Here is a 26,278-nt window from a genome sequence, read left to right as displayed (position 1 = left end):
GAAAGTCTGTCACCCTCATTTTACCTCACACATTACCCTCCAGAGTTGCCATGTTACTTTGCCTACTACAAAACAGGTGTGAGGTTAGTGGGAAAGTGGGAAAGGCTGAAGAACCCCTAGACTAGACTCTAATCGCTCCTGGACCAGTGTTGATCTCCACTTCCCCACCAAAATTTGTACCCACTCTCATACCAACCTGCACGGTGCAATTTCTCCCTCCTTGCTTTGTTTCAGTGGTATTAAGCCCTATAGCAGAGAGCAGGCTGTCCTATGAAGAAATAAACATACAGGAGAAAATGAAGTCTGATGCTTGGCTGACAGACAGACACACTGAACCCGAATATAAAAATGTCTCTTTAAAGACCTAATTTGTCTAATTTTTCCTGTCTCATGATCCCTGCTTCCGGGTCTTCTCCTCGCATTCACAATCCAATCCACACCTACCCCAATGTTCCCAATATCTCCTGCAGGAAATGGACAAGGGATGCTGTGGCAATGTGCAATTCTGGCAGAGTAGGACAGATGGATCAAACACACCCAAGAGGATCAAAGATACCTGCTATGATCTTACTCTGCAACTACCCCAAAATTTTTGTCCTTCACACAAACCTCCAGAGATTTGAGCCGGTCTCCTCCTCCTTCCCTTCCCTGCAGAAATGAGCAGCTTTAAATCAGGCCTATGGGCAAACAGATGAAAAAGCATGAGGGTCAGGAGACCATGGTAGCACCTGGGCACTGGGTGGACGCTTAAACACCAAGGATGGAAGTCCACATATTATTTGTTTTTCAAACATTTAGAGTCCTCTTGGTAGAATATTCTCATTTTACATAAGGTCTATTTCAGAGTTCCAGGCATCGACATCTTCTCTTGACGTCACACTCTTCACATTGCTCCTTTCTCCAATTCTAAGGATTCACCACTAGGTGCACCACATCCCACTGACTTGCGCAGCATAAATTGGGGGAAGGGTTCCCGCATATTCTAGAAAACAGGTTGTGCAGTGGCACCTGTAATTATGACTTGCGTCTCACCCTCACCTCCTAGCCCACCTTTTCCTGCCTGGAATTCTGGGCGGAGATGAGGGAGGAAGGAAAGGGAAGTGCTTGGAAAGCTAATACGAAGGGGGAATTTTAGAAGGTACTCCTGGTTGCCTGACCTGTTGTGGTCGCAGTCACTCACCCCGTTTAGGTCTCCACTCATAGCTGCTGCCAATCCCCGCCCCCCCCCCCAGCCCCAACACACCTCCAGAAATCCAGGCCATTGTCCTGCTCCTCCTTTTTCTCAAGCCTTTCCTGTATGGATGCACCCTACGGGATGAAATCGCCAGAGCTAACACGCAGAGAAAAGACTTCGGCATCAAAAAGGCGCCTGTGGGAAGGGACAGCACCCTGGGCGCGGGGCACAACAGGCCCTTTTCCAGAATCAGGGCCCGAAGCAGCCGACACCACCGGCAACCCGCTCCCGCCAACTGCGCACAGAACTCCGACGCACCCACCCGCCCGCCCCGGCGGCCTCCCTGGGTGCCCCCCACCCAAGCTGCCTCTCCGCCATTTCTTCCGCAGCACCCTTCCCCCGCCCCCGCCGCCGCCACAGCTCCCTGCCAGCACAGAAACCGTCGACGGCGGGTCGCGGGCGCCTGGAAAGCTGGCCGCGGAGTGGCGGGCGCAGTTCGCCTCCAGAGGATCCGAGGAAGCCTCTCCGGCCAGCCCCGGTGCCCCGGACCCGACCCAGGCCAATCGCCGCCTCTCCTCGCCAGGGGTCCCGCGGCGTTGCGCACCTCTCTCAGGGACCAGCTACGACAGGGTCGCTTCCTCCTTGCCAGGCTGTCAGGGTCTGGGGTCCGGACAGCCTGTAAGCCAGGCGACAGTGGGGGTCCCCTGCCTCCCCCCACGACACCCCCACTTGCCCTCACAGGCTCAAGGTGCAAGTCGTCGGCCTCCCCCTCCTCTCGGAGCTCTGCACTCGGATTCCCACCGCCTTGCGTGCGGCCAGAATCGCAAAGAGGCGTCCCGCCCCCCGCGCCGCTGCACCAAACTGGGCAGGGGCTGCGCAGGATGCGGCACGAAACGCTCGCGGCGAGGGTGTCGGGAAGGGGGGCGGAGGGATACGGCGCGAACGGGCTCGACGCCCCCTCCCCGGCCCACCCTAGTTCCGACCCAGAGGGGGCGGGGCCAGGAGGAGCCCGAGCCTAAGGGGCGGGCTCACGGCAGCCCGCCTCTGCAGACCTCCGCGGGCGACCACCCCCTCGTTGCTGGCACTGCAACCTATGGGACCCGGGGACGGTTGGCGGTGGGGGCTGGGATCCAGAGGTCGGGGGCGGCGGGGAGGGAAGGTGTGTGGCGAACAGCGGCGGATGGATATCAACCGCCCCTCGGTGTGTGAGAACCCCCCGGCTGCTCAGTGTCTGTCCGCCTCCCTGTCCCCACTTCCGTCCACCATCCTAATTGGAGGCGGGTGGGCCAGGGGCTGTCAGGACAGCAGGCTGCGGGGAGAGGCGGCCTAAGGCCCGACTACCCTGGAGGTTCTGGGGTGGATGGCCCTCTCACTTTCTTCCTTCATCGCTTCGCGGGGCCACCGAAGGGAGGAGGGCGGGAAGGACCCCCACGGAGGCCTCACCACCGCGCCTTTTCTAAAGGAAGGCAGACCTACACCTTGACCCTGAGAAAACCAACCCCTGCTCTGCGCCCATTCTTTCTGCCACGCTGCTGTCTCCCTGCTCATTTAAACTGGTAGCATGCTTTGCCGTTTTGCAGTCCCCACAGTTGCCCAAGGAGGGCCTTTTTTCCTTGTCAGGACCCGCCCTGGGTCCTAGGCCCTTTCCTGTCTGTTGCCCCTATGGCCAGGGGTCGGGCGGCTCCTAGCTCCTCTTCAACTGTCCTATTAAGTCTTCTCTCGCAGTCACATCCAAGCTCTCATGATCTTTGGCCGCGTGGAGATGTGGGCAGGGGTTAGAACCAGCTTGGATCTCAGCCTCCTGCCATACACGCCTGTCTAGTTTCCCCAGCCATTCTTTGGAAGAAGGCCCCATCATGTACCTACTTCCCCAGGACAGAGCTTGCGGGTTCTTGAATCTTCTGATTCCTTTACCCCTACATCCTTCCTCTAGTCTTGAGCCCTTCCTTTCTGTGATCCACGGGGCAAACAGAGCAACGCGTTTAAGCACGACTGTGGTTGAGCATGAACCTGCTGGGGCCCAGGTAGGTGCTGGCACTTTCACTATGATAGGCGGAGTAAATGTCCCTCAATCATACAGAAGCTGGAATAGGCAATGAAGCAGATTCTGCCCGGGGTCCCTTAGAGAAATGAAGCCTGACCGTCACCTTCAATTCAGACCAGTGAGGTCCGTTTTGTGTTCCCAACATCCAAGGCTGTTAAGCTAATACATTTGTGTTATTTTAAGCTGCCAAGAATGCGGTAATGTGTTACAGTAACAGTAGGAACTAAATTTACTCACCATCTTTTCTTGAAATTCCATTCCCCTTGATTTACTTTACTTGGCCCTAAACCCCTGGGAAGATCAATTTGGGGGCTCATCTCTTACCCCTATAACCACCCTCTCCAGCAATCCCCTGTCTCTGTTTTCTAAAGACAAGAGACTTTTGCAATGGCCTTTTAGGTTCATCTTAGAGAAAGTTGCCATTTGCTGAAAATCACTGATGGTTTTGATGATGAAAAGGAACTATATTCTTACCGTGAATGTTCATATATTTTCCTTTAGGTTTCACTTATATTTAAATACTTATTACAACTGTGCAATATTTAAGTGATAAAGAACCATCTGGAGATGATTCTATACAATATCTGGACTGACGATGGATGTCAATTATCAGAGGAGGGCTACTTTTGCTGTGCTGTTTAAATGGCTTTAGCTGAACTGTGGATCATTTTTTTCTTTATTACACAGCATACACTCTTGGGTGAATGCCAGCCTTAAAGAAGGGAGTCTGAGCTCTGCTGGGACCTGTGGGTGTGTGTGAATCTCCTTGCCTCCTTGAACTGTTCTTTCATTTTCTTAAATTCTCTGGTGCCTTTCATTCATTCCAGAAATACATATGAATACCTTTTTTTATCCTAGGCACTGGAGATAAAGTAGAAACACAAATGAAAGAAATCTCTGTTCTTGTGGAGGCTACATTTACTTATAGTTTCTTACACAATTTCTTATCCTTAAAGTTTACAGATATATTCAAAATCACACCAACACAAACTTCTCTGATAATTCTAGATTTTGATTCCAAGATCTTTCTGACAGATGGTTGAGTCTACCAATAGCTGACAGATTTTGCTGTAAGACTTTTAAATACTTGTTGAACAATTTATTGTGAATTCATTTAAAGAACAGTCATTATTAAAAAAAAAAAAAAAAAAAGCGCACCTGAGTGGCTCAGTGGGTTAAAGCCTCTGCCTTTGGCTCAGGTCATGAGCCCAGGGTTCTGGGATGGAGTCCCACATCTGGCTCTCTGCTCAGCAGGGAGCCTGCTTCTCTGTCTCTCTCTGCCTGCCTCTCTGTCTACTTGTGATCTCTGTCAAATAAATAAATAAAATCTTAAAAAAAAAAAGAAGAGTCACTATTACTCATTAACATTTCTTGAACTGAGAAAGGCCCTATTTTAAGATCTTTATGTGCATTAACTTACAACAATAGTGGGCAATATGGAATATTATCAAACTATATTACAACTATCTTCATGTAACAGGTAAGGAAACAAGCTCTGATAGATTAAGTTTCATCTTTAAAATCACAAAGCAAGGAAAAAAAGAGATTAAAGGATACTAATCTATGTCTAACTACTAAGCAGTATTTAATTCATCCTATAATGAATTCCAGTCTAACAGATTGCAGCAGCCATGGTTCCATATCCAGTGACTGCACTAGCATCTGTATTACCCTGACTTGCTCCTGAAATCTAAATCTTAGAATCAAATAACCTCCGATTGTTAAGCCTGTGATATAGAAGCAGCTGTGTTGATTTATCATAACTACAGCTCTGCCCCCAGCCCCATGCCCCACTTTCCACAAACATGCATGTGAACTGTCACAGTGGCATACATCTTGCTTTGGACCAGTAATTCATGGATTACACTTTTTGTGTTGTATCTAAAAAGTCATCATGAAACTCAGGGTCATCTAGATCAGCTTCTAGGAGTTTTATAGTTTTCATTTTATATTTTCCTCTGTGATCCCTCTTGAGTTAATATTTTTGAAAGAGCTAAGATTAGTGTCTAGATTCATTTTTTTTTTTTGCATGTAGGTGACCAGTGGGTTCATCACTATTCATAGAAAAGAGTGTAGTTTTCCCACTGAATTATCTTTATTCTTTTGTCAACAACTAGTTGATTATATTTGTGTGGATCTATTTCTGGCCTCTTTCTTCTGTTGTATTGATCTACTGGTCTTTTCTTTCAGCAAAACCATGCTGTCTAGATCACTGTAGCTTTATGGGCATTACTGAAGTTAGGTAATGTCTGTCATCTGCCTTTTTTCTCCTTCAGTATTGTATTTACTATTCTTGGTCTTTTGCCTTTCCATATAAACCTTAGAATCAGTTTGCTGATACCCACAAAATAACTTGTAGGGATTTTGAGTGGGATTGCATTGAATCTATAGATTAATTTGGGAACTAACATATTGAAAATATTGAGCCTCCCTATTCATGCTCATGGAATATCTTTCCACTTATTTAGATCTTTGACTTCTTTGATTGGTGTTTTACAGTTTTCCTCACATAGATTTTGTACATATTTTTGTAGAATTATACCTAAATATTTCACTTTGGTGCTAATATAAATGGTATTGTGTTTTTAATTTCAAATTCCAAATTTTCATTGCTGGTATATGGGAAAAAATTGAAATTTTTATATTAATTGAGTATCCTGCAAAAGTGCTATCGTTGCTCGTTAGTTCCAGGCTTTTTTGTTGATTATTTGAGATTTTCTACAAAGATAGTCATGTCATCTGTGAACAACTACAGTTTTAATTCTTCCTTTCCCATCTGTATACCTTTATTTCCTTTTTTTCTCTCATTGCATTAATTAGGACTTCAAGTGCTATGTTAAACAAGAATGGTGAGTGGGGATATCCTTTCCTTGTTCCTGATCTTAGCAGAAAGCATCTTATTCTTATGTTAGTTGTAAATTTCTTGTAGATATTTCTTATTAAGTTTAAAGAATTCTCTTCTATTCCTAGTTTTTCAAGTTTTTATCATGAATGGGTGTGGAATTTTGCCAAATGCTTTATCTGCTCTGTTGACATGATCATATCATTTTTCTTCTTTAACCTTTGATGTGATTGATTACATTAATTGATTTTCAAAAGTTGAACTGTCTTGAATACTTGAAATACATTCTATTAGGTTGTAGTGTATATTCTTTTTATACATTGCTGGGGTTTATTGGCTAATATTTTGTGAGGATCTTTACACCTATCTGCCTGAAATATATTGGTCTATATTTTTCTCATTTTGTAATGATAGTTGTCTGGTTTTAGTATTAGGGTAATGCCAGTCTCAGAATTTTGGGAGGGAATTAGTTCCTCAGCTTCTATTTTCTTTGAGAGATTAGATAAAATTGGTATGATTAATTCCTTAAATGTTTTGTAGGATTCATCAGTGAATCCTAGTGCTCTTTCTTTTGAAAGGTTGTTAAGCATTGATTCAACTTCTTTAATAGTTATAGGTTTATGCAGATTACCTATTTATACTTGTGTTGGTTTTGATAAATTATGTCTTTTAAGGAATTGTTGCACTTCTTCTATGCTATCAATATTTGGATAAGGTTGCTCATACTATTCCTTTATTATCCTCTTAATGTCTGTAGAAACATTTCTCATATTAGCAATTTGTGTTTTTCCCTTTTTACTTAAATTGCCTAGTGACTTACAAATGTTATTAATCTTTTAGAGAAGCAACTTTTTTTGCTTTACTGAATTTCTCCATTGACTTCCTATTTTCATATAATTGATTTCTGCTCTAAGTTTTAGTATTTTTTCCTTCTGATTACTTTGGCTTTAATTTGCTCTTCTTTCTTTAGTTGTCTAAGGTGGAAGTTTCGATTATTGATGTTTAGATCTTTTATTTTTAAAAAATATATTCATTCAGTACTATAAATTTTTCTCTAAACACTGTTTTCCTGCATCCCACAATTTTGACAAATAATATTTTTATAAAAATTTTTTCAAAATATTTTAGTTTCCCTTGAGAGTTCTTTAACCTGGATGTTATTCAGAAGTGTGTTGGTTAATCTCCAGGTATTTTAGGGTTTTCCAGTTATTTTTCTGTAATTGATTTCTAATTTAATTTTATTGTGATCTGAGAACATAGTTTGATATCTATTCTTTTAAAAAATTTTAAGGTGTTTTATGTCCTAGGATATGGTCTACCTTGGTGAATATCCATGTGAGCTTGAGAAGAATGTATTCAGCTGTTTTGGATGAAGTATTTTATAAATGTTAATTAGATCCTTTTTATTGATGGTGCTGTTCAATTTGAAATAGTTTTTACTGATTTTATACCTACTGAATCCGTCAATTACTGATACAGGGGTATTGAAGTCTTCAACTGTAATAGTGGATTTGTCTATTTTTCCTTGCAGTTCTATCAGTTTTGCCTCATGTATTTCTGCACTCCGTTGTTAGGTGCATATGCAGTATTGTTATGTCTTCTCTGAGAATTGAGCTTCTTGTCACTATGTAATACCCCCCTATCCTGGTAATGTTTCATGCTCTGAATTCTGCTTTGTCTGAAATTAATAGATCTACTCCAGCTTTCATTTGTTTAATGTTAGCATGGTATTTTTTTCTCCATCCCTTTATTTTTAATCCATATCTTTATATTTAAAGTGTATTTCCTTTAGACTACATGTAAATAGGATCTTATTTTTTCAACTTACCCTGATAATCTCTTTCAATTGGTGCATTTAGACCATTGATGTTTAAAGTGATCATTGATCTAGTTGGATTAATAACTACGTATTTGTTACTGTTTTCTATGTTGCCTTTTCTTTCTTTTTCCTCTTTTTCAGCCTTTCCTATTTTAAATTGTACATTTTATCATCTTCTCTCTTAGCGTATCAATGATATTTCTGTTTTTATTTTGTTTTAGTCATTGCCCTAGGTTTGCAATATACATTTACAATATATCCAAGTTCACTTTCAAATAACACCATACTGCTTCACAGGTAGTACATGTACATTATAATAGAGTATTTCCGATTCCTCCCTCTCATCCCTTATAACATTGCTGTCATTCATTTGACTTATCTAATACACTGTAATCACCACAGATACTGTTGATATTGTTTTGAACAATTTATTATCTGTTAAATCAATTAAGAATAAAAAGAGATTTCATTTTACCTTAATTTATTCCTTCTCCAATACTCTTTTTAAAACTAAGAGAGTTTCTGAGTTTCTGACCTATACTATTTCCCTTTCTTCTGAAGAATTTTGATTACAATCCCCTGCAGCACAGGTCTACAGGGGACAAATTCTCTATCTTTTTTTGTCTGAAAATGTCCTTATTTTTCCTTCATATTGGAAGAATAATTTTGCTTGATACAGAATTCTATGTTGGTGCTTTTTTTCTTCCTTCAACATTTTAAATATTTCACTCCACCCTTTTCTTGCTTGCAAGGTTTCTGAAGAGAAATCTGATGAAATCCTTACCCTGCCCCTCTATTAGTTATGTGATCTGTTTCTCTGGATTTTTTTCAATATTTTCTCTTTGTCTTTGATATTCTGCCCTAGTAGGGGAGGAGGAGTAGAAGGAGAGGGAGAGGAAGAATCTTTTTTTTTTTTAAATTAAATTTATTTATTTATTTAAACATATAATGTATTTTTATCCCCAGGGGTACAGTTCTGTGAATCGCCAGGTTTACACATTTCACAGCACTCATCATAGCACATACCCTCCCCAATGTCCATATCCCCATCACCCTCTCCTGTCCCCCCTCCCCACAGAAACCCTCAGTCTGTTTTTTGAGATTGAGTCTTTTATGGTTTGTCTCCCTCCCAATCCCACCTTCTTTCATTTTTTCTTTTCCTGCACCCCCAACCCCCCCCCCCATTGCATCTCCACTTTTTCATATCAGGGAGATCATATGATAGTTGTCTTTCTCCAATTGACTTATTTCACTAAGCATAATACCTGGAGAGGGAGAATCTTAAGCAGGCTCTATACCCAGTGCAGAGCCTGATGTGAGGCTCAACCCCATGACCCTAAGGTTGGGACCTGAGCATAAATAGTCAGACGCTTAACTGACTGAGCCACCCAGGTTCCCAGATAGTCTTCCACTTGAATATGATATGCACAAGTATGTTTGGGTTTTATCCTGATTTATGTGTTCTAAGCTTCCTAGACCTGTGGTTTGGACTGTGCCATTAATTTTGGAAAGTTCTCCACCACTATTACTTCAAATAGTTCCTCTGTTCCTTTCTTTTCTCTTGTTCTGGTATTTCTAATGCAAGTATATTACCTCTTTTGTAATTGTCCCCTAGCTCATGGATATTCTGTTCAGTCTTTTTCCTCCTTTATCTCTTTGTATTCTCTTTTGGAAGATTCTACTGACATTTTCTGAAGGACATTGATTCTATTGTCAGACATGTAGAGTCTACTGTAGAACCCAACAAAGACAGTTTTCATTTCTTTTGCACTGTTTTTTATTTCTAGCATTAACTTCTGAATTTTTCTTAGGGTTTCTATCTCTGTGCTTATATTACCTATACATTTTTTAATATTTTCTACTTTTCCCATTAGAGCACTTAGCATATTAACCATAGTTGTTTTACAATCCTGGTATGAAAATTTCAAAATTTCTACCATATCTAAATCTAGTTTTTGCTCTATTTCTTGATAGAGTGTTTTTTTTTGTTTGTTTTTGTTTTTTGGCTTTTGGTATGCCTCGAAAGTTTGGTTAAAAGACAATATGAGTTAAGGAAACTGATATAAATAGGCCTTTAGTGTGAGGTTTTATGTTTCTATGGATAGAGAAGTTAGACTGTGTATATTATACTGTTTGCTGTAGCTATATATGTCAGAGGCTAAATTTTTTTCTGATTTGTATCCCCTGTTATCTTTGTGTTTCCTTAGAGACTTTTTTTTTTTTTTTACAGAAATATGACCTTGCTGCAACTGGGAAGGCTTCTTTATACTATAGGTGATATAAATGATGTACTTAACAAGGATATCACATTTAGCTTTTATCTTAATATTTAAAAAATATGCTAAAGTAAGCCCTATCCTCAATTTAGGACTTGAACCCGTGACCTCAAGATCAAGAGTCACATGCTTTACCAACTGAGCCAGCCAGGCACCCCTGTTATCTTAATATTTCAAGAGGAATGTGCAAACATCAATGAACCGTGTTTCCAAAATTTTATCCCATTGAGCAGTAGGTCAGCAGGATGTTAATGGGTATCCCATTTTTAATCTCATTTAATGAAACTGGGAAATGTTGCTATAGAAAGCCCTAAAATATTTTGATTAAAATGATGTGAAGGACCTATGAATGAGATTAAAAGAGAAGGGATTTTTATAGGAGTAAAATAAAACTGAGGAGAGAACGAGTAGCTGTAAGTAAGAGGGTTATGATCAGCTGAATATAGCATAGCTGTTTTTTCTCCATAACGTCAGAAATTGACATATTGAACCAAGAGAGAGATAGATGAAAAATGGACTGCCTCATTGCTTCTTGGCCCTTTCACTTAGATCAATTGTAGAAATGGACTGCCTAATGAAGGTGTGAGAGGAAAATATTAAATTATTGTGAGAGAGCATATCATATTCAACTTTGGACACATAATAGGAAAAGCAGAAAACCATTTAAAAACAATGTATGTATCTTGCTTCCTGGAGCTGTGAGACAGGTGACCCTTTGAATTTCTTTCTCACTCCAGAATTACAGGATGCTAGTACTGAGTACCAGCCAATGAGGGTAGAAACTTTTCTTAAATAAAGTCTAAGATGTAACTTCCTTCAGCTTAATCTGCTGTTATTATACATGAGCCTTATTGAAAGGTGTGGAGGAAATGGGAAACAATCCATAGTTCTATTATTAGGTCTCAATGTTGTAGTGAGTTTTTGTCCCTAACTGTGACCTTCACAAATGTTTCTCGGATTTTTTTCCCCTTTTATGTGAGATAAGAAGTCTACAGTGAGCAAGGGTTGTGTATTTTTATCTGGTCTGTGACCTCACAAGTGTTTCTTAGCTTTTTTCCTCCCATGTCAAAACAGGAAAGTTAGACGGGGCAAGAACTGAAAAAAAAAAAATGCCTTTCCCCAGGTGAGGTAATGCTCTTCTAGACTTTTCCCATTCAGAGTAAGTAATTTTAATGGAGAATGCTGTGAATATATTCCAGATGGTACTCTTCCTCTCTTACTATATCTATGAGGGGACATTTCTTGGCTCTTCACTATGAGAACTGAATTGTTTTCCTGAAGGTCAAATCCACAAAAGCTATCTAAGGCTTACCCACAGAAATCCATGTAAGACTATGACATACAGAATACCTAACTCTCCCACTGGTCCACACTCAGCTTAGAGCAATTTATCAAAATTACCTTTCAAGTGTTCCTACCAGTTTATGGCTCCAGTGGACTCTACTTTAGGTAAGCAAATCTCAACTATGATTCTGAATTTGTCTGTTTCTCCACACATTAAGGTGGTGGTGGTTTGTCCTAGAAACTTGGTGTTTCAGTTTGTTGAGTTTTTTTCTTTAAGTTTGGGAGTGATGGCTTCCAAGCTCTTTATATATTGCGGCAGAAACAAAAATTTTGGATAAAATACTTTTATATTTATGTTATTTGAAGATGTACTGATAGTTTTTCTTAAGTGTCTGGAGGCCCCCCTCTTCCTTGTTCAAATACTCAAATTAACCACTGGATAAGTGTTACTGTGACCCCGTAAAGGAAGTAACAAAAGGTAATTGTATTTTTTTTTTTTTTTTTTTACAACTAAGAGTTATTTAACAGAAGTTGAGCTAGAAATCCTACTCCTAGGAATATTCTGTCAGGAAAGAGCTAAGGATGTGCAAATCAATTTAGCTACAAGTACAGCAATCCTGTTATCCCTTCAACTATGGGATGTCTGTAGGGAAGAAAAACACCACAGAGGGAGTGTACTAAAAGTGTTAATGGAAACAGAAAAAGTGAGAAAAGTAATCCAGGTGCCAGCACACACAGACACCTACACAATGCACAGATTTTCAAGGTCTGTATTAAATATTCTGGAATTTGTCCAGGTGATTATTCTGAGTGAAAGAGGGCAAAAACTGTAACTGGACTGAAACAAATAAAAATACCTAAGCGAAATGTACCATTTAGCAACAGAAATTTGCCACATGGATGTTTATCACAGAATTGTTTATAATAGGGAAAAAAAAAGATACTTAAGTACACGAGTATCAAAAATTTGTTAATTATGACAAGCTCAGGAGATGCTATGCCAACAATAAATGGAAGTGTCTATTTCAGAAACACCTTGTCAGCATTGGCTATTATGAACTTTTATTTTTGTCAATATTATGGGTAAAAACTGGAATACTATTATTTTGATTTGTATTTCTACAATTGTGCATGAGCCTATCAATCAAGACATGATGCATTATGTTGCAGTAACAAATATTTCCTGAATTTCAGTAACTTAAAACAACAAAAATGTATTTCTTGTTCACACTACATACCCAACACACGTTGGCTGGGGGCTCTGCTTACTAAGATTAAAGTGATGAGGTTCTCCACATCCTTACCAACATTTGGAAAACAGTACAGAGGTCCCTCAACAAGTTAAAAATAGAACTACTCTAAGATCCGGGGTGCCTGGGTGGCTAGGCAGGGAGGCTGCCTTCCACCCCACCCCCACCAACCCCTGCCTGCTTCTCTGCTTACTTGTGATCTCTCTCTGTCTCTGTCAACTAAATAAATAAAATATTTTTAAAAAAAGAACTCCTCTAAGATCCAAAAATTGCACTACTAGGTTTTTATTTACCCAAAGAATATAAAAACACTAATTCAGTCAGATACATGCACCCCAATGGTTATAGCAGCATGATCAACTATAGCCAAATTATGGAAAGAGTCCAAATGTTCATCAACTGATGAATGGATAAAGAAGATGTTATATGTATATATATACATACACACACACAATGGAATATTACTCAACCATCTAAAAGAGTGAAATCTTTTTTTAAAATTTGTATGTACGTATATATGTATGTATTTTTTATTGTTTTATGTTAATCACCATACAATGCATCATTAGTTTTTTAAATTTTTATTTTATTTCATTTCTATTTTTAAAAATTTCTTTCAGCATAACAGTATTCATTGTTTTTGCACCACACCCAGTGCTCCATGCAATCCGTACCCTCCCTAATACCCACGACCTTGTTCCCCCAACCTCCCAGCCCCCGCCCCTTCCACACCCTCAGGTTGTTTTTCAGAATCCATAGTCTCTCATGGTTCACCTCCCCTTCCAATTTCCCTCAACCCCCTTCTCCTCTCCATCTCCCCATGTCCTCCACGGTATTTGTTATGCTCCACAAATAAGTGAAACCATATGATAATTGACTCTCTCTGCTTGACTTATTTCACTCAGCATAATCTCTTCCAGTCCCGTCCATGTTGCTACAAAAGTTGGGTATTCATCCTTTCTGATAGAGGCATAATACTCCATAGTGTATATGGACCACATCTTCCTTAGTGTTCCAGAATTCACCACACCCAGAGCTCCATGCAATATGTGCCCTCCATAACACCTACCACCAGGCTCACCCAACCTCCTACTCCCGCTCCCCTCCAAAACTCTCACTTTGTTTCTCAGAGTTCACAGTCTCTCATGGTTCGTCTCTCCCTCCAATTTCCCCCAACTCACTTCTTCTTCATTAGTTTTTGATGTCGTGTTCAAAGAGTCATTGTTTATGTAGAGGACCCAGTGCTCCATGCAATACTTGCCCTCCACAATACCCACCATCAGGCTCACCCATCCCCTCACCAGCCTCCCCTCTAAAAGCTTCAGTTTGTTTCTCAGACTCCACAGTCTCTAATGGTTTGTTTCCTCCTCTAACTTCCCTCTCTTCACCTTTCCCTTCCTTCTCCTAATGTCCTCCATGTTATTCCTTATGCTCCACAAGTAAGTGAAACAATATGATAACTGACTCTCTGCTTGACTTATTTCAGTCAGCATAATCTCTTCCAGTCCCATCCATGTTGATGCAAAAGTTGGGTATTCATCCTTTCTGATGGCTGAGTAATATTCCATTGTATATATGGACCACGTCTTTTTTGTCCATTCATCTGTTGAAAGGAATCTCAACTCTTTCCACAGTTTGGCAACTGTGGCCACTGCTGCTATGAACAATGGGGTACATATGGCCCTTCTTTTCCCTACATCTACATCTTTGGGGTAAATACCCAGTAGTGCAATTGCTGAATCATAAAGTAGCTATATTTTTAATTTCTTAAGGAATCTCCACACTGTTTTCCAAAGTGGATGCACCAACTTGCATTCCCACCAACAGTATAAGAGAGTTCCCCTTTCTCCACATCCTCTCCAACCCATGTTGTTTAATGTCTTGTTAATTTTGGTCATTCTAACTGGTGTAAGGTGGTATCTCATGTGGTTTGATTTGGATTTCCCTGATGGTTAATGATGTTGAATATTTTTTCATGTACCTGTTAGCCATTTGTATGTCTTCATTGGACAAGTGTCTGTTCATTTATTCTCCCAATTTTTTTGACTTGATATCTGTTTTTTTGGGTGGTGAGTTTAAGAAGTTTAAAAGAATGAAATCTTGGCATTTGCAACAACATGGATGGAGCTAGAGACTATTATGCTAGGCAAAATAAGTCAGTCAGAGAAAGGCAAATACTATATTGTTTCACTCATATGTGAAACTTAAGAAACAAAACAAAGGATCATGACAGGGAAAGAGATAGGCAAACAAAGAAACAAACTGTCAGCTATAAAGAACAAACTGATGGTTACCAGAGGGGAGGTGGGTGAGGGGATAGGTTAAGTAAGTGACAGGGATTAAGGAGTGCACTTGTGATGAGTACCAGCTGTTATATGGTAGTGTTGAATCACTATGTTGTATACCTGAAACTAATATTACACTGTATGTTAACTAACTGGAATTTAAATAAAAACTTTAAAAAATAAACTGATGAAATAGTCACTATATGGAACTTTACTGGATACCATGGAATAGGAAGACAGATCATGAGAAATCATAATGACTATTAAAAGTGCCCCCTAAGAGTTTCTCCCCAGAATTGACAAAAATTTTTCTGTTCCATTTTATTGATTAAAGCAAGGTATGTGGCCAAAGCTGTAATTAAAATTAGTGGTGGAGGCACCTGTGTGGCTCAGTCATTGAGCATCTGCCTTTAGCTCAGGTCATGATTCAGGGTCCTGGGATCGAACCCCACATCGGGCTTCCTGCTTGGTGGGAAGCCTGCTTCTCTCTCTCCCACTCCCTCTGCTTGTGTTCCCTCTCTCACTGTGTCTTGCTCTGTCAAATAAATAAGTAAAACCTTTAAAAAAATGAGTGGGGGAAGTACAGGTCTAAGTGTTTGGGAAATTAAACAGCAGGAAATCTTAGTGAACACTAATAACAAAAAACAGTCTCAAATCTTGTCATTGAGTATTGCAAATTCAGTTAACTTCCTGTGAACTGAACTATTTACTGTTTGCTTACTCAGTTTTCTTTTTAAAAATTTAATTTAATTTTTTCAGTGTTCCAAGATTCATTATTTATGCACCACACCCAGTTCTCCATGCAATATGTGCCCTCCTTAATACGCACCACCAGTTTTCCATTGTGTTATTCACTCCACTGATTTGTACTATTTCTTTGTAAAATCTGAAAGCTAGTCTATAAATTGCACCTATATTCTAGCTAGTGTTTCCATTATATGCTATTTTTACTTGTTTATAGTATTTTACAACAGCTTTATTGAGATACAATTCATATGCCATACAATTCACAAATTTAAGGTGTACAATTCAATAACTTTTAATATATTCAAAGAGTTGTAAATTCATCAAAATCAACTTTGTAATGTTTTCATTACCCCAAGAATCTATCCTTCAGCTCTTAATTGTCTGACTCCATTGCCCCTGTTCCCAAACCAGAGGCAACAACTAATCTGCTTTGGTCTGTTCTGGATGGATCATATAAATGGAATCAAAATTGGTGGTCCTTTGTTGATGTCTTCTTTCACTTATCATGTTATAACATGTATCACTATTTCATTGTTTTGTTACTAAACATTATCCCATTATATTAATATACCACATTTAATTTACCAATTTATCAGTTAAATGGGCATTTGTGTTGTTTCCGTTTACTGGCTACTATGCCAGTATGAGCAGTACTATGAGCAATGCTGCTACAAACATTTGTGGACATTTTACATGGATATTTGTATTCATTTCCATTTCCATTTCTCGTGGATGTATTCCTAAGAGTGGAATTGCTGGAACATATGGCCACCATTTGAAGAATTATCAGGCGTTTACCAAAGCAACTGCACCATTTTACATTCCCACCAGTAATACATGAGGATTCCAATATCTCCATATCCTTGACAGTACTTACTATTAACTGTCTTTTATATCATAGTCATCCAAGTGGATGTGAAATAGCATCTTCTTACATTTTTGGTTTGCATTTTCCTGATGGCTGATGATGTTGAGCATCTTTTCATGTGATTATTGGCCATTTTAATATCTTCCTTTAATATCTAACCAAATCCTTTGACCATTTTATAATCGGGTTATTTATCTCTTTTTTATTGAGTTGACCTTATTGAATTGGAACATTCTTTATACATTCTAGATCCATGCCCCTTACCAAATAAATGATTTGTAAAACATAACATTCTGTGGGTTCACTTTTCACTTATTTAATTATGTCTTTTGAAGCACAAAAGGTTCTAAGTTTGATGATATCCTATTTTCCTATTCTTCTGTTTGTTGTATTTTTGGTATTATATTTGACAAACTATTGCCTAATCCAAGGTCACATAGCATTATACCTATTTTTTCCTCTAAGGGTTTTATAGTTTTAGGTCTTATATGTAAGTTTTTGATCAAGTTTTTATATATGAGGTGAGGGTCAAAATTATTGACCCTGGGGGTCAAAATTATTTCTTTTATATGCACCTACTCAGTTGTCCCAGCACCATTGTCAAAACTAAATAAATGTGATGATTTATTTCTGGACTTTCAATTCTATTTAGTATTGATATATGTGTATATATATACATATATATGTGTATACATATATACTCACATATATATGTGTATATATGTATACACATACACACCTCATATGTGTATATATACATATATATGTGTATATATACACATACATATATATCACATCTCAATAATGATACTTACATACATACATCTCATATGTGTATATATATATTTCATCTCAATATTGATACATACATACCTCTATCTCATATATATGTATATATGTCATATATATATATATCTTTATCTTTATGTGTGTCAAGACACACACAGAGTCTTGATTACTGTAGCTTTATAGTAAGTACTGAAATTTAATAGTGGGTCTTCCAACTTCATTATTTTAAAAATTTGTTTTGGCAATTCTGGATCCCTTGAATTTCCTTGTAAATTTTAGAGGTAGCTTGTTAATTCCTGCAAAAAAAGAAGGCTGTACACATGCAGAAGAATAAAACTGAACCATTTCCTTACACCACACACAAAAATAGACTCAAAATGGATGAAAGACCTCAATGTGAGAAAGGAATCCATCAAAATCCTTGAGGAGAACACAGGCAGCAACCTCTTCAACCTCAGCCACAGTAACTTCTTCCTAGAAACATCACCAAAGGCAAGGGAAGCAAGGGCAAAAAAGAACTACTGGGACTTCATCAAGATCAAAAGCTTTTGCACAGCAAAAGAAACAGTTAACAAAACCAAAAGACAACTGACAGAATGGGAGAAGATATTTGCAAATGACATATCAGACAAAGGGCTAGTATCCAAAATCTATAAAGAACTCAGCAAACTCAACACCCAAAGAACAAATAATCCAATTAAGAAGTGGGAAGAAGACATGAACACATTTCTGCAAAGAAGACGTCTAGATGGCCAACAGACACATGAAAAAGTGCTCCATATCCCTCGGCATCAGGAAAATACAAATCAAAACCACAATGCCACCTCACACCAGTCAGAATGGCTAAAATTAAGAAGTCAGGATGAATGGATAAGGAAGATGTGGTCCACATACACTATGGAGTATTATGCCTCCATCAGAAAGTACGAATACCCAACTTTTGTAGCAACATGGACGGGACTGGAAGAGATTATGCTGAGTGAAATAAGTCAAGCAGAGAAAGTCAATTATCATATGGTTTCACTTATTTGTGGAGCATAACAAAAAGCATGGAGGACACAGGGAGTTAGAGAGAAGGGGGTTGGAGTAAATTGGAAGGGAAGGTGAATCATGAGAGACTATGGACTCTGAAAAACAATCTGAGGGGTTTGAAATGGCAGGGGGTTGGGAGGTCAGGGTACCAGGTGGTGGGTATTATAGAGGGCACGGATTGCATGGAGCACTAGGTGTGGTGAAAAAATAATGATACTGTTATGCTGAAAATAAATACATGAAAAAAAAAAAGAATTCAGGAAACTGATGGTGGTGAGGATGCAGAGAAAGGGGAACTGTCACACTGTTGGTGGGAATGCAAACTGGTACAGCCACTCTGCAAAACAGTATGGAGGTTCCTCAAAAAGTTGAAAATAGAGCTACCCTATGACCCAGCAATCACACTACTGGGTATTTACCCTAAAGATATAAATGTAGTGATTTGAAGGGGCACGTGCACCTCAATGTTTATAGCAGCAATGTCCACAATAGTCAAACTATGGAAAGAACCTAGATGTTCATCAACAGATGAATGGATAAAGAAGATATGGTATATACATACAGTGAAATACTATGCAGCCATCTAAAGAAATTAAACCTTGCCTTTTGCAATGACATGGATGGAACTAGAGGGTATTATGCTGAGAGAAATAAGTCAGAGAAATAAGTCAATCAGATCATATGATCTCGCCGATATGAGGAATTTGAGAGGCAAAGTGGGGGACTTTGGGGGGCAGGGAAGGAAAAAAATGAAACAAAATAGGACAGGAGGAAGACAAAACATAAGAAACTCTTAATCTCACAAAACAAACTGAGGGTTGCTGGGGGTTGGGGGGTAGGGAGAGGATAGTTGGGTTATGGATACTGGGGAGGGTATGTGCTATGGTGAGTGCTGTGAAATGTGTAAGCCTGATGATTCACATACCTGTACCCCTGGGGCAAATAATACATTATATGTTAATAAAAATAATTTTTTAAAAAGAAAATTCTCCTACATAACCAAACTACCATTATCACTAGCAGTAAGATCAACTATAATCTGATCTACTCTACATTAAAATTTTCCCAGTTGTTCCAAAATGTGGTTTATAGCAGTTTTAGAAACCAGATTCCAATCAAGAATCACATATACATTTGTTGTTATATTTCTTGAATTTCATTTAATCTACAATAGTTTCTCCTCTTGACTTTTTTCCCAGACACTGACTTTTTGAAGAAATTGTGATCATTACTTTGAATAATATCCTACATTATTAATTTGACTGAATAGTCGTGATACTGTTTCATTTGTTATCTTATGCCCTATATTTCCTATAGCCTAAAACTTAGATCCAAAAGCTAGATCCATGTAACTATTATTTCCCTCTCATTTTCTGGGGGTAGCATTCTACATTGACAGGTTTGTCTCTTTTGCACTGAGGGTTTAATTCCATTATATTCTGACTTCCATTGATGTAGCTGAGAATCAGCTGCATGTATAAATGGTATTCCTTTGAAGACAATATATTTTCTCTAGCTCTGATTATGTTCCTCTTAATTTCATGTATATGAGTTCAATGTCTATAATTTTACTACAATGTGTTTAGATGTGTTTATCTTTTCCTTAAGTTGCTTTAGATTTACTGGGCTTTCTGAAGATGTGGCTTCTATAAATTATTTTTTCTGCTTCTATATTTTTAATCAATTCTGAAATATTCTCAATCATTGTCTCTTCAAATGTTGCCTCTCATTCCTTCTATATGAAATATTCTATCTCTTACTGCTAACTGCAGAAAAATTTAACCAAACCTAAATTCCATTTAATGCATTTTCTCTTCATGTCAATTTAATATGCTATAAAATATCAATTTCAATTGGTATTCACTGTCCTTTGCAGAATATCAATTTGTATTTATTTTCTAATCTATTTAGGATTTTTTGGCACTTAATTGATAATTTCATTTCTTTTTTCTAGAAACCTATTAAATATATTTAATACTCCATGATTGAAAATTCCAAACTCTGAAGTTCCTGAGAGTTTTGATTCTTAGATGACCAGGTCTTGAATCTAATTTCCCCAGGTGTCTTTTGTGATTTTTGACTGTGAAGTACATATTTTCTTTGAAAATACATCTACTGTAATTCTTTAAGGCCTAAGGTAAAAGTAGCTTTCCTCCAGGGATTTGTTTGTTTGAGCAATGCACCTAGGCTCACACCTTTGATTCAACCTCAAAATTGTCTACATGATATTTATTAGGCCACCCAAATAGAATGACATGAAACTTCTAATTTGTGTGTGAGTTGGCTTGATAAAAAATTTTCATGGTTGTGATATTACTGAATACAGTGGAGTAAGAAACTTCAAAGCTCTGTTTTTTACCACAAGAAAAAATTAATATGGCAAAACTGTCAAAATCAAATGTTTTAGATAACTGTAATCTAAGAAAAAAGACTTTGAATAATGAAGGGAACATTTAATGAGGAAAAACACTGCTAACTTTCAACAGCAGTGTTGTAGCCTTTTAACTTATACCTACCATCCTACACTACATAGTTCATAGGCATCCATGGGGATGGCTGTCTCTGTTACTGGTTCACCATACTTGATCCAGAGGGGCAACACAGACCTTATTCTAAAAGAAATGTGTTTTTGTTATTTCACCTCTCTTAAGATTTCCAGAGGCATTATCTGAGGAGTTGACTTTTTTTTTTAACCTGCCATGGAATTTTCTTAAAGAAGTGTCTTATCAGGCAGCACTTGTTTAAATCATTTCTAGGTAAACATACTGCTGCAACCACGTGGGACAAACAATATACAGACCAAGAAGTGTGGGAAGGAAAAGGCTAGGGAAGGAGATGCATGGGAGAATTAGGGCTTTTGAAAGCACCCAGAGAAAACAAAAAAGTCTAGAAAGCCACACATATATCCAGGTAGAGGCACATTCTGAGAAAATACTGGAAAGATCCTAAGACTTTATCTCCTGCTGACCTTTGAGTCATGTAGGCAGGAAGTAAAGGAAGAAAGAAAAATGTAAACTTCAGATCTAAGCATTGAAGGGGTACCACAACACATCAAAAACTGGGAGAGTGTCTTTTCAATTTTTTGGCTATAGATATTTAAGGAAATATCTGTCATATTCCTAGCTGAACCCTAAGATAACAGAATAGAGATTTCAGAGACCAAAAATGACAAAGAATATAGTCTTTACAAAATCATTTAGAAAAGTCACTAAACAAACAAAAAATTACAACACACAATTTTGTTTTATAGCAACAAAAAACTGTGGAGAGGAAAAAAACCCGATTTACAGAGTAACCATATTACAATATTCCATATGTCTAGTTTTCAACAGAAAATGAAGCATGTAAAGAAATAAGAAAGTCTGGTCCATTCACAAGGAGAAACGAAAAGTAGAAACAGTTCCTGAGAAAGCCCAAACACTGGACTTAATAAAGACTTTAAAGCAAAAATCCGGAGTATGTGGAAGAAGTTAAAGGAAGCCATGACAAAAAGGCAACCAAATTCTGGATAACAATGTCTGAAGAAATAGAGAATATCAGGGCACCTGGGTGGCCCAGTCAGTTAAGTATCTGTCTTTGGTTCAGGTCATGATCCCAGGGTCCTGGGATCAAGCCCCACATCAGGCTCTCTGCTCAGTAAGGAGTCTGCTTTTCCCTCTCCCTCTGCCCCTCTGCTCTGTTCATGTTTTTTTTTTTTTTTCCCGCATGCACACGCTCCCTCTCTAAATAAATAAATAAAATCTCTTTAAAATTAAAAAAAAGAAATAGAGAATACTAATAAAGAGATAGAAACCATAAAAAGAAACAAAATTTCTGTAGATAAATAGCAATACTTGGAATGAGAAATTCATTAGGAGGGTTCAAAAGAAGATTTGAGCAGTTCGAAGAAAAAAAATCAGCAAACTTAAAAATAGATCAATTGAGATTATTCAGTTTGAGGAACAAAAAGTAAAAAGAATGGAGAAAAATGAACACAGCCTAATATACCTCTGGAGAAACATAAAGTACACCAACATATAAATAATGGGAGTCACAGGATGAAAAGAGAAAAGGAAGCAGGAATAATATTTAAATAAATAATTGTTTAAAAATTTCAAAATTTTTTTTTTTAAAGATTTTATTTATTTATTTGACAGAGACAGAGATCACAAGTAGGCAGAGAGGCAGGCAGAGAGAGGAAGGAAAGCAGGCTCCCTGCTGAGCAGAGAGCCTGATGTGGGGCTCGATCCCAGGACCCTGGGATCATGACCTGAGCTGAAGGCAGAGGCTTTAACCCACTGAGCCACCCAGGCGCCCAAAAAAATTTCAAAATTTTAATATATGAAATAAATATATATATTTAAGTGCTCAATGAATTTCAAGTTTGAAAAATAAAGATAGCCACACTAGCCATACTAAAATCAAACTGTCAAAAACTAAAGGCAAGGAGAATCTTGAAAGTTTCAGGAGAGTAACAACCTATGACAAATAAGGGATTTACAGTGGGAAACGGTCAATTTCTTGGGGTGCCTGGATGGCTCAGTCATTATGCATCTGCCTTTGGCTCAGTTCATGATCCCAGTATACTGGCATCAAGCCCCATGTCAGGCTCCCTGCTCAGCCAGAAGTCTTCTTCTTTCTTTCCCATCCCCCTGCTTGTGTTCCCTCTCTTGCTGTGTCTCTCCCGGTCAAATAAATAAATAAAATCTTTTTTAAAAGGTCAATTTCTAATGAGAAATATGGAATCCAGAAGGCATTTGGATGGCATATTTAAATTGATGAAAGAAAAAACTGTCAAATAAGAATTATATATATAGCAAAAATATATCTCAAAGATTAAAAAAGGGCATTAAGATATTTCCAGATAGATACAAACATTTCCTGTAGATTTGCCCTAAAGGAATGCTAAAAGGAGTAGTACTTCAAGATGAAATGAAAGTACACTAGACAGTAACATGATGTCTTCAGAAGAAATAAGGAATATGAGTAAATGTAAGTACATAGGTAAACATGAAAAGCAAGTATTAGCATACTATTAGTTTATAATTCTTGTTTTGATTTAAAATACAGATACATAAAACAATAAGTATAAGACTATGTTAATGGACAGGGCACACATGTATACAATTATTATGTATCAATAACAAGATGGGGAATTGAAATCATAGGAATAGAAACTTTGTATATTATTGAAAGTAGGTATTAATTCAAACTAGGTTTTTATAAATTAAGGATATTAGTTGTAATCCCCAAGATAACAAATAAGAAAACAACTAAAAAACATATAGAAAAGAAAATGATAGTTGAATCAAAATGTTTCACCAGGAAAAAAAAATCAAGTGCAAAAGAAAGCAGTAATGGAGGAAGTGAAGAACAAAAAAAGACATGACATATAGAAAACAAATAGCAAAGTATAGAAGTAAGTCATTCAGGGGCGACTGGGTTGCTCAGTGGGTTAAAGCCTCTGCCTTCAGCTCGGGTCATGGTTTCAGGGTCCTGGAATCGGGTCCTGCATTGGGCTCTCTGTTTAGTGGGGAGCCTGCTTCCCCTTCTCTCTCTGCCTGCCTCTCTGCCTAATTGTGATCTCTCTATGACAAAATAAATAAACAAAATCTTAAAAAAAGAAGTAAGTCATTCATCCTTAATAATTACTTTCAATATTAGAAGTTTCCTCTGGTAGTCTGTGAATTTGTTTTAAAAGGATGAGTCCCAGCTGTATAAGTTGACAAGAAATGATACCTATTACATATTGTTAACAAAACAAAGGGGGGGAAGAAGAATAATTGCTGAATATTTTCTGTAGCAAAATTGTATTACTGTATTAAAATATTGTGCTCCCCCCCAAAAATAATTATTTTCAATATAAGTGGATTAAACACTTCAATCAAAAAGCAGAGAATGGAAAAATGGATTTTAAAATGAAGTCATTATCTAACTATATGCTGCCTACAAGAGATTCACTGAATTTTAATTCCATTATAGGTAACATACAGTGTTATATTAGTTTCAGGTGTGTGATTCAATAATTTTGTGTATTACTCAGTGCTTATCAGGATGAGCATACTCCTAATCCCATTCACCTATTTCACCTAACCCCCCACCAACCTGACATCCTGTTCAGTGTCTCTTAGGATATTTATTTTGTATCTTAAATTCCACATATGAGTGAAATCATATGGTATTTGTCTTTCTCTGACTTATCTTGCTTAGCATTATACTGTCATGGTCCATCCATGTTGTTCCAAATGTCAGGATTTCATTCTTTATTATGACTGAGTAATAATTCATTGTATATGTATACCATTTCTTCTTTATCCTTTTACCTCTGAATAAACACAGGTTGCTTCCATACCTTGGCTATTTCAAATAATGCTGCAATAAGCAGTGGTGCACATAACAAATTAGTATTTTTGTATTCTTTGGGTAAATACCCAGTAGTGGAATTACTGGATCATAAGGTACTTTTATCTAATTTTTGAGGAATCTTCATGCTGTTTTCCACAATGACTATACCAGTTTGCATTCCCAAAGACCTTGTATGAAGGGGCCTTTGTATCTACAGCCTTGAAACCCTGGTCGTTTCTAATGTTTTTGTTTTGTTTCGTTTTGTTATTGTTTTTGTTTTTTAGCCATTCTGATAGGTCTCATTGAACTGTCTCACTGTGGTTCTGATTTGCATTTCCTTGATGATGAATGATGTTGTGTGTCTTTTCATGTGACAGTTAGTCATCTGTATGTCTTTGGAGAAATGTCTATTCATGTCTTCTGCCCCTTTTAAATTGGATTATTTGTTTTTATTGGTTTTGAGTTGTATAAATTCTTTATATATTTTGACATATATACTATGTCATTTGCAAGTACCTTATGCCATTCAGTAGGTTTTTGAATTTTGTGAAGTGTTTCCTTTGCTGTGCAGAAGCTTTTAATTTTGATGCAGTCCCAATAGTTTATCTTTGCTTTTGCTTTTTTGGCCACAGGAGACATATGTGGGAAAAATGTTGCTATGGCCAATAGTAGAGAAATTACTGTTTGTGCTCTCCTCTAGAATTTTTATGGCTTCAGATCTCACATTTAGGCACCTAATCCATTTTGGTCGTTTTTAAATCTTTTTTTTTAATTTTATTTTTTTCAGTGTTCCAAGATTCATTGTTTATGCGCCACACCCAGTGTTCCATGTGCCCTCCTTAATACCTACCACCAGGTTCACCCAATCCCCACACCCTCCTTTCCATTTTGAATTTATTTCTGCATATTCTGTAAGAAAGTGCTTCAGTTCATTCTTTTGCATATAGTTGTCCAGTCTTCCCAACACCATTTGTTGAAGAGACTGTCTTTTTCTGAATGCATATTCTTGCCTCAATTGACAAAGATTAATTGAAAACATAAATATATGTATATTTTATGGACTTTCAATTCTGTTCCATTAATCTATATGCCTATTTATATGACAGTACCATCCTGCTTTGATTACCACAGGTTTGTGGTAAAACATGAAATCTGGAATTCTGACACCACCACTTTTTAAAAATATCTTTTTAAAATTTTAAATTTTTAAATTAACATATAATGTATTATTAGCCCCAGGGGTACAGGTCTGTGAATCGCCAGGTTTACACACTTCACAACACTCACCATAGCACATACCTTCCCCAAAGTTATAACCCCATAACACTCTCCCTAATCCCCTCCCCTGGCAAACCTCAGTTTGTTTTGTGAGATTAAGAGCCTCATAGTTTGTCTCCCTCCTGATCCCATCTTGTTTCATTTATTCTTTTTTTAAATTTCTTTTCAGCATAACAGTATTCATTGTTTTTGCACCACATCCAGTGCTCCATGCAATACGTGTCCTCCCTAATACCCACTACTTTGATCTCCCAACCTCCCACTCC

General features: G+C 37.9%; 1 protein-coding gene across 11 annotated transcripts in view; it reads right to left on the bottom strand.

The window, feature by feature from the left end:
- LOC101686872 (G-protein coupled receptor-associated sorting protein 2) overlaps positions 1 to 26,278 on the bottom strand; it is a 140,251-nt gene that overhangs the window by 3,322 nt on the left and 110,651 nt on the right. For 8 of the 11 annotated variants that reach the window (XM_045085337.1, XM_045085338.1, XM_045085335.1 and 5 more), the window contains 2 exons: positions 610 to 677; positions 197 to 268 (listed from right to left, as the gene is read on the bottom strand). The gene's annotated coding sequence lies outside the window, so the exon portion shown is untranslated. Of the gene's footprint in view, positions 1 to 196; positions 269 to 609; positions 678 to 1,243; positions 1,309 to 1,778; positions 1,891 to 1,913; positions 2,053 to 26,278 lie in introns of those variants that run through there. The other 3 variants (XM_045085336.1, XM_045085339.1, XM_004781774.2) reach the window with 3 other exon arrangements.

Source organism: Mustela putorius, unplaced genomic scaffold (assembly GCF_011764305.1).
Source record: "Mustela putorius furo isolate JIRA1106 unplaced genomic scaffold, ASM1176430v1.1 tig00000842_pilon_pilon_pilon, whole genome shotgun sequence".
NCBI classification, from domain to species: Eukaryota; Metazoa; Chordata; class Mammalia; order Carnivora; family Mustelidae; genus Mustela; species Mustela putorius.
Note: the sequence above shows the minus strand (reverse complement) of the source record. Positions and strands in the feature narration are given on the sequence as shown.